We start from the raw sequence: 9784 nt of genomic DNA on the forward strand, positions 1-9784 counted from the left end.
CGCAGCATTTTTCAGTTTATATTGCTGCCCATACTGATTTTTATCCATACCGTCCTATCTCGTGCCCATCCACCGTGATCCAGCCTTTCTCGGCATCCACCATGTTCCAGTATTTTCCAACGTCCACCATGTTCAGCATTTTCCAACATCCACCATGTTCCAGCATTTTCCATCATCCACCTGTACCACCATTTTCCACCATCCACCATAATGATGGATGGTGGAATCCACCATTCTATATGGTGGATAAATTTTCAATAGGCGAGTAGGGGATACATATATATATATATATATATATATATATATATATATATATATATATATATATATATATATATATGTGTAGAATGCACGGCTGGACTGGCTGGTGGTGGGTGACGCGACTCGAGGCGGCTGCACGCGATGGCAGTAACGGGCCACGTGACCGGCATAACCGCATGCAAAGCAGATGGGCCGATTGTCGGGTGTGCGCCATCGGTTCGCCGGGGCAGGTCCCGCCCACGTCGCAGCATGCGATTGACGGGGCGGCTGCTGAACTGACTGCAAGGTGGGTTGCAGTCGGGACCTAGGGATGACGGCAGCATACGTAGCCGGCACGCCCGCTTCGAAGGACGGAGGTCTAGCGGCGGCTTCGGCGTAACTCAACGGTGCAGCCGCAGGGATTGTCTGGTGCGTCCTGGCGACAACCTGAGCGTTAACTCTGTGGCGCAGGAGCCGGAGGTTGCTGGTGGTACTCAGGCATCACCTCCGCGATTTCCTGCTCAATCGCTCGGCGGATGGGAGGAAGAAGGGTCGTCGACGACTGTTGAACGTGCGGCGGGTGGGCAAAGGCCAGGAGAGAGAACTGGCGCGCGATTTCCTCGCGCACGAATGCCTTCACTTCTGCCAGCAGCGTGGCCTGGTCAGGTATGGCCGCCAAGCCAGCAAGCTCTTCGTCGCGTGATGGAGAGCGACGGGTCATCGAACGTTGCCGGCGGAGCTCCTCGTAGCTCTGGCACAGTGTTATGACCTCGGCCACGGTGGAAGGGTTTTTAGCGAGCAACATTGTGAAGGCATCGTCGTCAATGCCCTTCATAATGTTCCGGATCTTGTCAGACTCGGACATGGTGCCGTTGGCTTTCTTACACAAGTCCAGAACGTCTTCGATATAACTGGTGAAAGATTCACCGGCCTGCTGAGCTCGTTCGCGCAAGCGCTGTTCTGCTTGCAGCTTACGAACTGCAGGGCGGCCAAAAACGTTGATGACGGCGGTCTTGAAATCCGACCAAGTCGCAAAATCGGACGCGTGGTTGTTGTACCACAAGCTTGCTACTCCCGCGAGGTAGAAGACCAAGTTGGTCAACTTGCCTGCTTCGTCCCATTTGTTGGGTACGCTCACGCGCTCGTAAATTGCGAGCCAGTCCTCCACGTCAGTGCCATCGGCGCCAGTGAAGATTGGTGGATCGCGGATGCGTGGGACACCGGGACATGTGGTCGGTGTGGGAGGCGGCGTTTGCTGAGCGGCGTCTTGAGGCATGGTAGATGGCAGGGTACGGGAACGAAGCTCCAGGGGCATTGAATGTGAGCACAGCACTCTCCACCAATTTGTTAAGCTGTTTATTGGACGGCACTCGGCGACAATGCACTATGGCGACAGTCAAGGCAAAAGCACGGGCTCCGCGCGCGAGAGGCGTTTAGAAGAGGACGACCCACTAGGAGCCGCTGGAGAGCGCAACCGTTGAACAGTACCAATTGCTTCGCCACAATATATATATATATATATATATATATATATATATATATATATATATATATATATATGGATCATTCCATGCCAAATCATCCAGCGTTTTTCCTATCACAAATATGGCTGAAAAAAATTTCCACGTTTTTCTTGAAGTTCGAAACTCGTTCTGCTCTTTTATTTCTGTTGCCGAAAATTATATATATATATATATATATATATATATATATATATATATATATATATACATAGTGTGTGCAATAAAACAACGATGATATGATGATATGCTACTATTCTTGCCTCTTGCATGAACATCGGTACACATATATGCTAGGCCAAATGCGGGTGCCTTTGGCAGGCCCACGCATGCACTAAAAATTGAACTGCGGTTTCGCGTGCAAAAGTAGCGAACTGATCTTAAGATGCTTTAGCAGAAATGTCATGGTCAATCTCACCGCTGCGTTCATTATGACTTGCACCCGATGTATTGTATCCTGAGTGGAATGATCAAACCAGTGACCTTGTGCTCAGCAGCTCAACAGGACTACAATGTTGGGATTTGCACCCAGTGTCGTGCTCATCGTGACGGCCGCATTTTTCAGTTTATGTTGCTACCCATGTTGATTTTTATCCATACCGTCCTATCCCGCGACCATCCACCTGATCCGGCATTTCTCGGCATCCACCGTGTTCCAGCATTTCTCGGCATCCACCATGTTCCAGCATTTTCCATCATCCACCATGTTCCAGCATCCACCATGCCACCGTACAAGCACCATAATCCACCATTCCATATGGTGGATAAATTTTCAATAGGGGCAGTGCACATAGGCAAGAGTGAACCCTGAATCTCCGACGGACAAGTTGCCAGAAGAAGACAAATCAATCCTCATAGTGCTTCAATCACTGTTAGATACACTTCGTGTGTTTGCCGGCAGGCTGAAATCGCCATACGTTGAGTCCGTACAACAGGTACTGGATGTTCTATGTCCAGTACTTGCAAGCCTTCAGTAGGCACCATGACTGAACAATTTACAGTGGAACGTGATGCGCCTGAGGTCTTGCGTCTAGTAATATCGAACGCAGCAATGTAGTTTAAGAACACGTGTATCCTTTTTGTATGTTCCCTTCTTTCTATCTCTTTATCTTTTCATCCCTTAATCCCCTTCCCCCAGCGTAGGATAGCAAACCGGACGCGGGTCTGGTTGACCTTCCTGCCTTTACTTTCTCTCCCTCCTCCTCTTGGAACGTGAAACCTCAGCAATTATTATTATAGGAAATGGATGGGAGTGTGACAAAAGTAGCTTTGGACACAGCAGCAGTGAACACAGGCTTTAGATATGGCTGTAGGCAACCGCCAGTAAGGCATTGTGCAGCAACGGCCACAAAACACTGCCAGCAAGTGCCAATGCTGCAGTAGCAGCAGCCCCAGTAGGCCAAGCCGCAGCACTTGTGAGCAATATTCTGCCCAAGGGTGGTTTCCAAGACAAGGATGAGCAGCCATTATGGACAACAAGCTAACTGTGTACCAGTGCTGGGTGTACAGTGTAATAGGTTCAGGTAATATGACATATTTCTGTAGGAGCATGCCATCAATACAGTAATAGATTGCCGCGTGAAGACAAGGAAGAATCTGATGTTTCACGACCTATTGCTCGGTTCTATTGTTTTGACAGCCTTGAATATATCGTCCATCAACTGCTATGTTTTCTATGTTGTTATGTATAGGGTCGCAGAATAAACTGCCTGTCTTAAACAAATGCTTGCCGTGGCTGCAGTATTAGAAACGCGATTGCAGACACGTTTTTAGGCAGAGGAGAAAAGTTAACATTACCACACACGAAAGTCACGATTAACATCTGGTGACGTGCACGTCGATACAGGCGCCAGACTCAATCCTGACATCATCATTGAAACTAATGGCGAGGTAATGGCTGAGGAACACTGAAACAGAAGTCGTGCAATCAAGCTGTCTTGATGTACACAAGGAATTCTGTTCCTGTGGGATGGTTTTTGGGGCTAGGAGCATGGTACGTAAGAAGAATTTGGATTGGGTGTGCGCCTTTTTCACTTTGCTGAAGATTCTTTCACACTCTGCGTTACTATGCGGGAGTGTTAGGACCCCCAACATAAATTTCGAAAGTCTAGCATACTTCAAGCTGCCATACGCTCCTCGTAAACTGGACACCGCCCGTCATTGCTCATCAATCTGCTGCTCCTTAGGTACTTTAGCGGGTTGTTCTTCCAACTGAAGACGCGTGAACTCTGCCTGAATGTCGTCCAGAGCAGAATTCACATCTTGCCCCTCTTGAAGTGGTAACAGCACTGGGAAGCGGTTCATCAAGTACTTGACATCAGAAAACCTGGCGTGTTCAATGGAAGCAAGCCTTGCTACTTCTGCACTCTTCAACAGCTCACACTTCAGTGGAAATTTCAGGATCATGTACTCTGTTGCTGCAACGAAGAACCTTCTTATATGTGTAAAAAAACTCTTCCCTTGCTTCTTTCTTTAGGCTTTGCAAGGTCTGTGTGGTCCGACTACCAATTACAATATCTTCATTATCTCTTTGGCTGACGGAAGATTTGTAGTCAACGTCAGCCAACACATCAGATTTTTTGATCACTGAAGGTTTGACAAAACGCAACATGATCTCTCTTAGCAAGTTACTAAGCACTTCACGCAGCAGGTGCACTTGAGGGGCTCCAGACTGCAGGAACACGTTCACCTTTTCAAATTCTGGAATTACAGACAGCAAGAACTCACAGTATGTTCTATTTACATCTGATGAAAGAAACATGAATAGCCTTTCATCTCTGTTTAAGACCTTTCCTGGGCGGTTCTGGATTCGCTTGGGAGCTGTATCCGACACAGGGACATTTGTGTTCAGTCTTGGTCTTTTGCTCTGATGACTGCTCTCCGCTTCCTCTGCATGCTTCTGAAGGTCAGTGCGAAGGTTACATGTTTTGCTGGGAAACTTGGAAACCTGCCCGGAGGGCCTTACTTCACTATGGAAGAAACTAAGCAGTGGCTGCCACTGGTCGACAAGTCGTTTCAGGCTCCTTCCGAGAGAGAGAGCCCCCTCGTGCTGACATGCTTAAAATTTTTTTTGGCCTCTACATCGTGGATAGACTGAAAAGCTTTCAGCTTGTCCTTCCTTTTTGAGCTTTTCTCGAGGTAGTAGAAAATGTCAACTAGCACCTCATCGACATTCAGTGGAAGGCATGCTGAGCCTTTTTGTGCCGCCAGATTGATCAAATGGCAACAGCAGCCCATGATGGCAATGTTCTCATGGCTTTCTTTCAGCACAGCAGCCACTCCGTTTTTCAAACCAATCATGAATGGCACGTTATCACACGCCATGCCGATGCAGTTCTGGAGCGGTATCTTTTTGCTCGTTAGCGTGTCCACAACAAGTGCACCGATGTTTCGTCCCGTGGAGTTACCTTCGAGGGCAGGCATCGCGAGCAAGGCAGTGCGAACAGTACTATCACAGAACGTCACCACGATTGGATACAGTTTTGCATCGTTGCCGGCGTCATTGCTCCCATCTGTAGCGACCGAGAACGGAGCGTGCTGCAAGTGACTTATCACTTCGTCGAAAGCTTTGTTGGCCATTTCCTTCACAATTGCCGTAGTCTTCGTACGGGCGCAGGCGTAGTTCTTAGCTTCCTTCGAGTCCGGAAACATTTTTCGAAAGAGGTCTCCAGCGTGATCAGCAGCCGTGAACGGCACGTTGTGTTCAATCAGGAACGCAGTAAAAAGGCACTCCGCTCGAGTTCTAGTATCGGCATCCGCTCTGCTGAAGTACCCTCCAAGTTTCCCGTTAGAGTCCACAAGTTTCGCCGAGTCTTTGTGTTTCTTCGTATTCACATGTAGCAGAATATCCCGGCGACCAGCGTGCGAAATGTTCACATCACAGCAGCACAAACTACAAAATGCGTACCGCTCACCTTTACGCGACCTCTTAATAAATGGAAAGTCAGTCAAATAGCTGGGAATAAACACTTGAAAGTATTTCTTCTCAGACATCTCGTGAGCTGCTAGGACTCAACCATACGCTACAGCTCAGCAAAAACATGTGCAACGCACCTCCCGCAGCGCGCACGGTAACAAAGAAATTCGAGCACATTTCCGCTATCCGCGAAGTCAATGCACTTTGGCTTTGGCTTTGACTCTGGATATAGGCCAATGCAGTGTTGCCTGCGTAGCGCCGCAAAAAAAAAGGCCAGATTCAGCTGGTGCAGTTGACTGTCTGAAGCAGCGCATACCTGCCAAGTTTGGAGAAACGGAATCCGGGAGATCTACTCAACGGGGGGGGTGCAGTTGACTGTCTGAAGCAGCGCATACCTGCCAAGTTTGGAGAAACGGAATCCGGGAGATCTACTCAAACGGAATCCGGGAGATCTACTCAGTTCGCGAACTTTTCGACCCGAAACATGAAAAATCGTAAAAATATAGTTGTCATTACGATACTCGTAAAGACGTGCTGAAAATCGGGCACTTTACGATAAAATCGTACAACTTGGCAGGTATGAACCCATGAAACTCACGAGGCTGACGCCAGATGCATTGCCAACAATTTTTCCTGACTGTCCAGCATACGTGTCTGACAAGCGGAAAATACGCGAAAGTCCTGACGAAAAGAAAAGAGGGGCTGAACATGAATTGCTTCAACATGCCATTCAGCAGTCTAAGTTCACATACGAAACCGAGTCACAGGAAAACAACATTCAGAACCTTGTTGACATTACGTCTCGCCTGGAACGTATACGGCACAAAGTGTTTTGGTCCCCGACCATATGTGATTCATGCGTGATATTCGCTCACGTGGAGATGACATCGCAAGCACCGGAGCTAGTCGTCTCTGTTATGGTGACCGCAGATTATGTGCTCGTGTTTTTTAGGAGCTTGCTCGCCAAGCTTCTTATGCTCGTGCCTTGTCCGTGCACGTCGGCGTGTACACTACTTCTCATTGGTCTCACCAGGAGCGCAGCTGCGCTCTCTCCGGTGATTTAAAGAATGCTCACTAGATGGCGCGCCGCCGCTCAAGGCGGCGCGCCATCTAGTGAGCATTCATCTGCCTGTCCGCAGCAACACGCCAGTGGTTGGAAAGAGGTCAGCGTGAGGTTGGGCGACTGGCGCTGGCGTGTCATGGACGTGTAGCGGTCGAAGCTGTGCAAGGTGACCTCGGATGGTCAAGTTATGAGGCACGAGAGGCAAGGAGCAAGGCGGCCTACGAAGGCCGTCTTCGCCTCATGAACGACCAGCGGTGGGCCCGTCGTGTATTTAGATACACAGCTATCAGGGGCATGAACACACCATGGCGCAGGCATCTCCACAATCTGTGCCGCAAGTACTCCCTTTTTACTGACCCCGTCCAGGAGGACAGTGAGAGAAAATGGGCAGTAAGAGTACGGAATAGAGTGCAGGAAGCTGAAACGTCGATGTGGCAGGCGGCTATGGAGAAGAAACCTAGCCTGGCCCTATACAGAGCCCACAAGACCACCATCTCCGCCGAACGCTCATACGACAATAGTATCAGCAGTGCACTTCTGTTTGAGGCCCGTGCTGGAGCGCTCCGCACTCAGGTGTATCGGCGTCACTTCGACCCGTCGTTGGCTGACGGCACTGTGCAGTGTAGGACATGCGGGAAAGACGAGGAGAGCATTGAACACCTGGTGCTTCACTGCGAACGCCTGTGTCCTCGTCAGACAGATGGCGCCACACTACCGGAGGCACTCGGCTTTGTGAAAGACTGTGGCGCATCGGGTGGAGGCGGCAGTGGCGGCAGCCGCGATGCCAACGTGCACCCCCTGGCAGCGACAGCAATAACAAAAGCAAGGCTTCTACAGTGGTGGTCAGGGAGACAGTGAACAATTGTGATGTTCATGGACCTGGTGTGATTTTTCTTTCCTTCTCTCTTTTATTTTTTTTAAATTTATTTGTTTCTCGTTCCGGTCAGGACACTAAAAGGTGCCCACCACGCTCGGCGCAAGCGCTAGTTAGGTGACTGCTCGAGGGCCGCGCCTCTCGTTTGGCTCGCTTCCTTTCTCTTCGGCGGGAGCTCACTAAGTGAACACTTCGTTGCTGCTCCGCAGCATGAACAACCCAGCCAAGGCAGCAGCTAGGGTTGCCACCCCCCTGTTTTGGACCGGCCGGGCCGGTTTTTTAGACAAGTGGCCGGTCCGCACCTAAGACCGACCGTCAATGGCCGGCTTTTTATTGCGATAGCAATTATATGGACAGTCTCGGCTGATTTTTGCCGTCGCCGTCGTCATGCTGCGTATATGTATAAGTATGTATATATGCATCAATATCCCAAAGAAAAATAAATCAGAAAAATGCTTCCGAAGCGCGGAATCGAACCAGCGACCTCTGCATTTGCAGCGCGGTGCGCTAAGCACTACTCCACAAAGCGTACATCCCTCAGGTAGCTAACGGCGAGCGTTATATACACACCCTTTACCGTTTGCAGTCCTCCGAGACGGAGGCGCATATAAGCGTTTCTTCATTACCAGCGAGATGGCGCTATGAGCGCGACGGGCGCACTTAAAGGCGTCGGCCAGCTCTCTCGCTTCTTCTTATATTTGCCCAGCGAGAACCTTGCCCTTCCGCTGTCTGCTCGCGCGGGCGCTCGAACAAGCTACCGCAGTGTTCATGATTCTCAGCAGATGGAGCTACGGGGTAGCTCTTACCGCGCGTCGCGTATGTGTAGCTAAAAGCGTTTCAGATGTCGTGCACGTAACGTACGTGTACTTTTCACGTTTGCGTATGAGAAGTCCCTACGTACGTGAAATTAAAGCTGTCTAGTAGCTGCCGGGTAGTGATGGACGCACGGTAGTCGCAGCACGTCCATCACGGGCCGCTTTTCTTGCTATCGCATTCATTGCTTCGCCCTTGCGGCGAAACTGTGACATTTTTTGCTCATCGTATCCCGAGTATTTTTTTTTACTCTTGTTGTTTGTAATTCTGGAAGAAAAGAAAAAAGGCGTTAATTTCTGTCTACCTTGAGGTGACACGGCTAAGCGCCTATAGGGGTAGGGGGATGGGGATAAGAAGAAACGTAGAAATGAAGGAAAGAAGTAGGGGCAGAGCGACGGAGAAGAAAGAGATAGGAAAGATCGGGTGGGAGTCGGTCACAACAGTTCAGAGACGGGACCACGATCGGCTAGAGGCACGAGCACATCGGTGACGGAGCGGAGAAGCACCGGTCGGTGAGAGGCACACAGCATGGCGGACGAGGCAACCGTCACGGGGCGTCGATCGGCTAGAGGCACGAGTACGTCACGGTCGGGCGAACCACGATCGGGGAGAGGTCCACGGCATAGCGGACGATGCGACCGTTCTTCATGAAATCCTCCGAGCAACTCTACTCTTCTCCGTGTTGACCGCACGTGTTGACTGAGGAATTCCACATGCGCGGTCGGGGACTGACCGCGCAGGTGGAAAGAAAAGACGGGGGAAACGTGACACCTGCGTCGCCGCAACGACACCGCGTGTCCGTATGCTGAGAAAGGCAGGGGCCGACGTCGCCCACAAGTCATCCACCACCGTCGGCAGCTTCATCCCTCGGCCCAAAGATCGCGCACCTGCGGAAAAGGCTCAGGGCGTCGTGTGCCGGATCGTGTGAGCCGACTGCCCCGCTTCCTACATTGGGGAAACCAAGAACTTCCACGAAGAATGCGGCAGCACAAGAATAACCTCCGTCAATTGAACCGAGAACGGAGCGCAGTAGCAGAACACTGCGAGCTGTTTGACCACCATATCCGTCCCGACGACGCGGTGATTCTGGGAAAAGAAAGAAACCCTCGCCGGCGGCTCCTCCTCGAATCTTGGCACATTCAGCAGACAACAGGAAACACCAACCACTCTACGGGGACGTTGCCCTCCCTCTGCTGCCACCGATCGTTGGAACAGAGCGAAAATCAGTATCAGTAGTTGGTTACGTGATTCCTCTGCTTGCATCATGAGCACGGATTCTCCGCCTTTGAAAAAGCGAAAAATACGTCAATGCACGTTCCGGAAAGAGTGGAGATCTCAACCCGAGTACGAAAGCTGGC

This window comes from Rhipicephalus sanguineus, chromosome 7 (assembly GCF_013339695.2).
Source record: "Rhipicephalus sanguineus isolate Rsan-2018 chromosome 7, BIME_Rsan_1.4, whole genome shotgun sequence".
NCBI classification, from domain to species: Eukaryota; Metazoa; Arthropoda; class Arachnida; order Ixodida; family Ixodidae; genus Rhipicephalus; species Rhipicephalus sanguineus.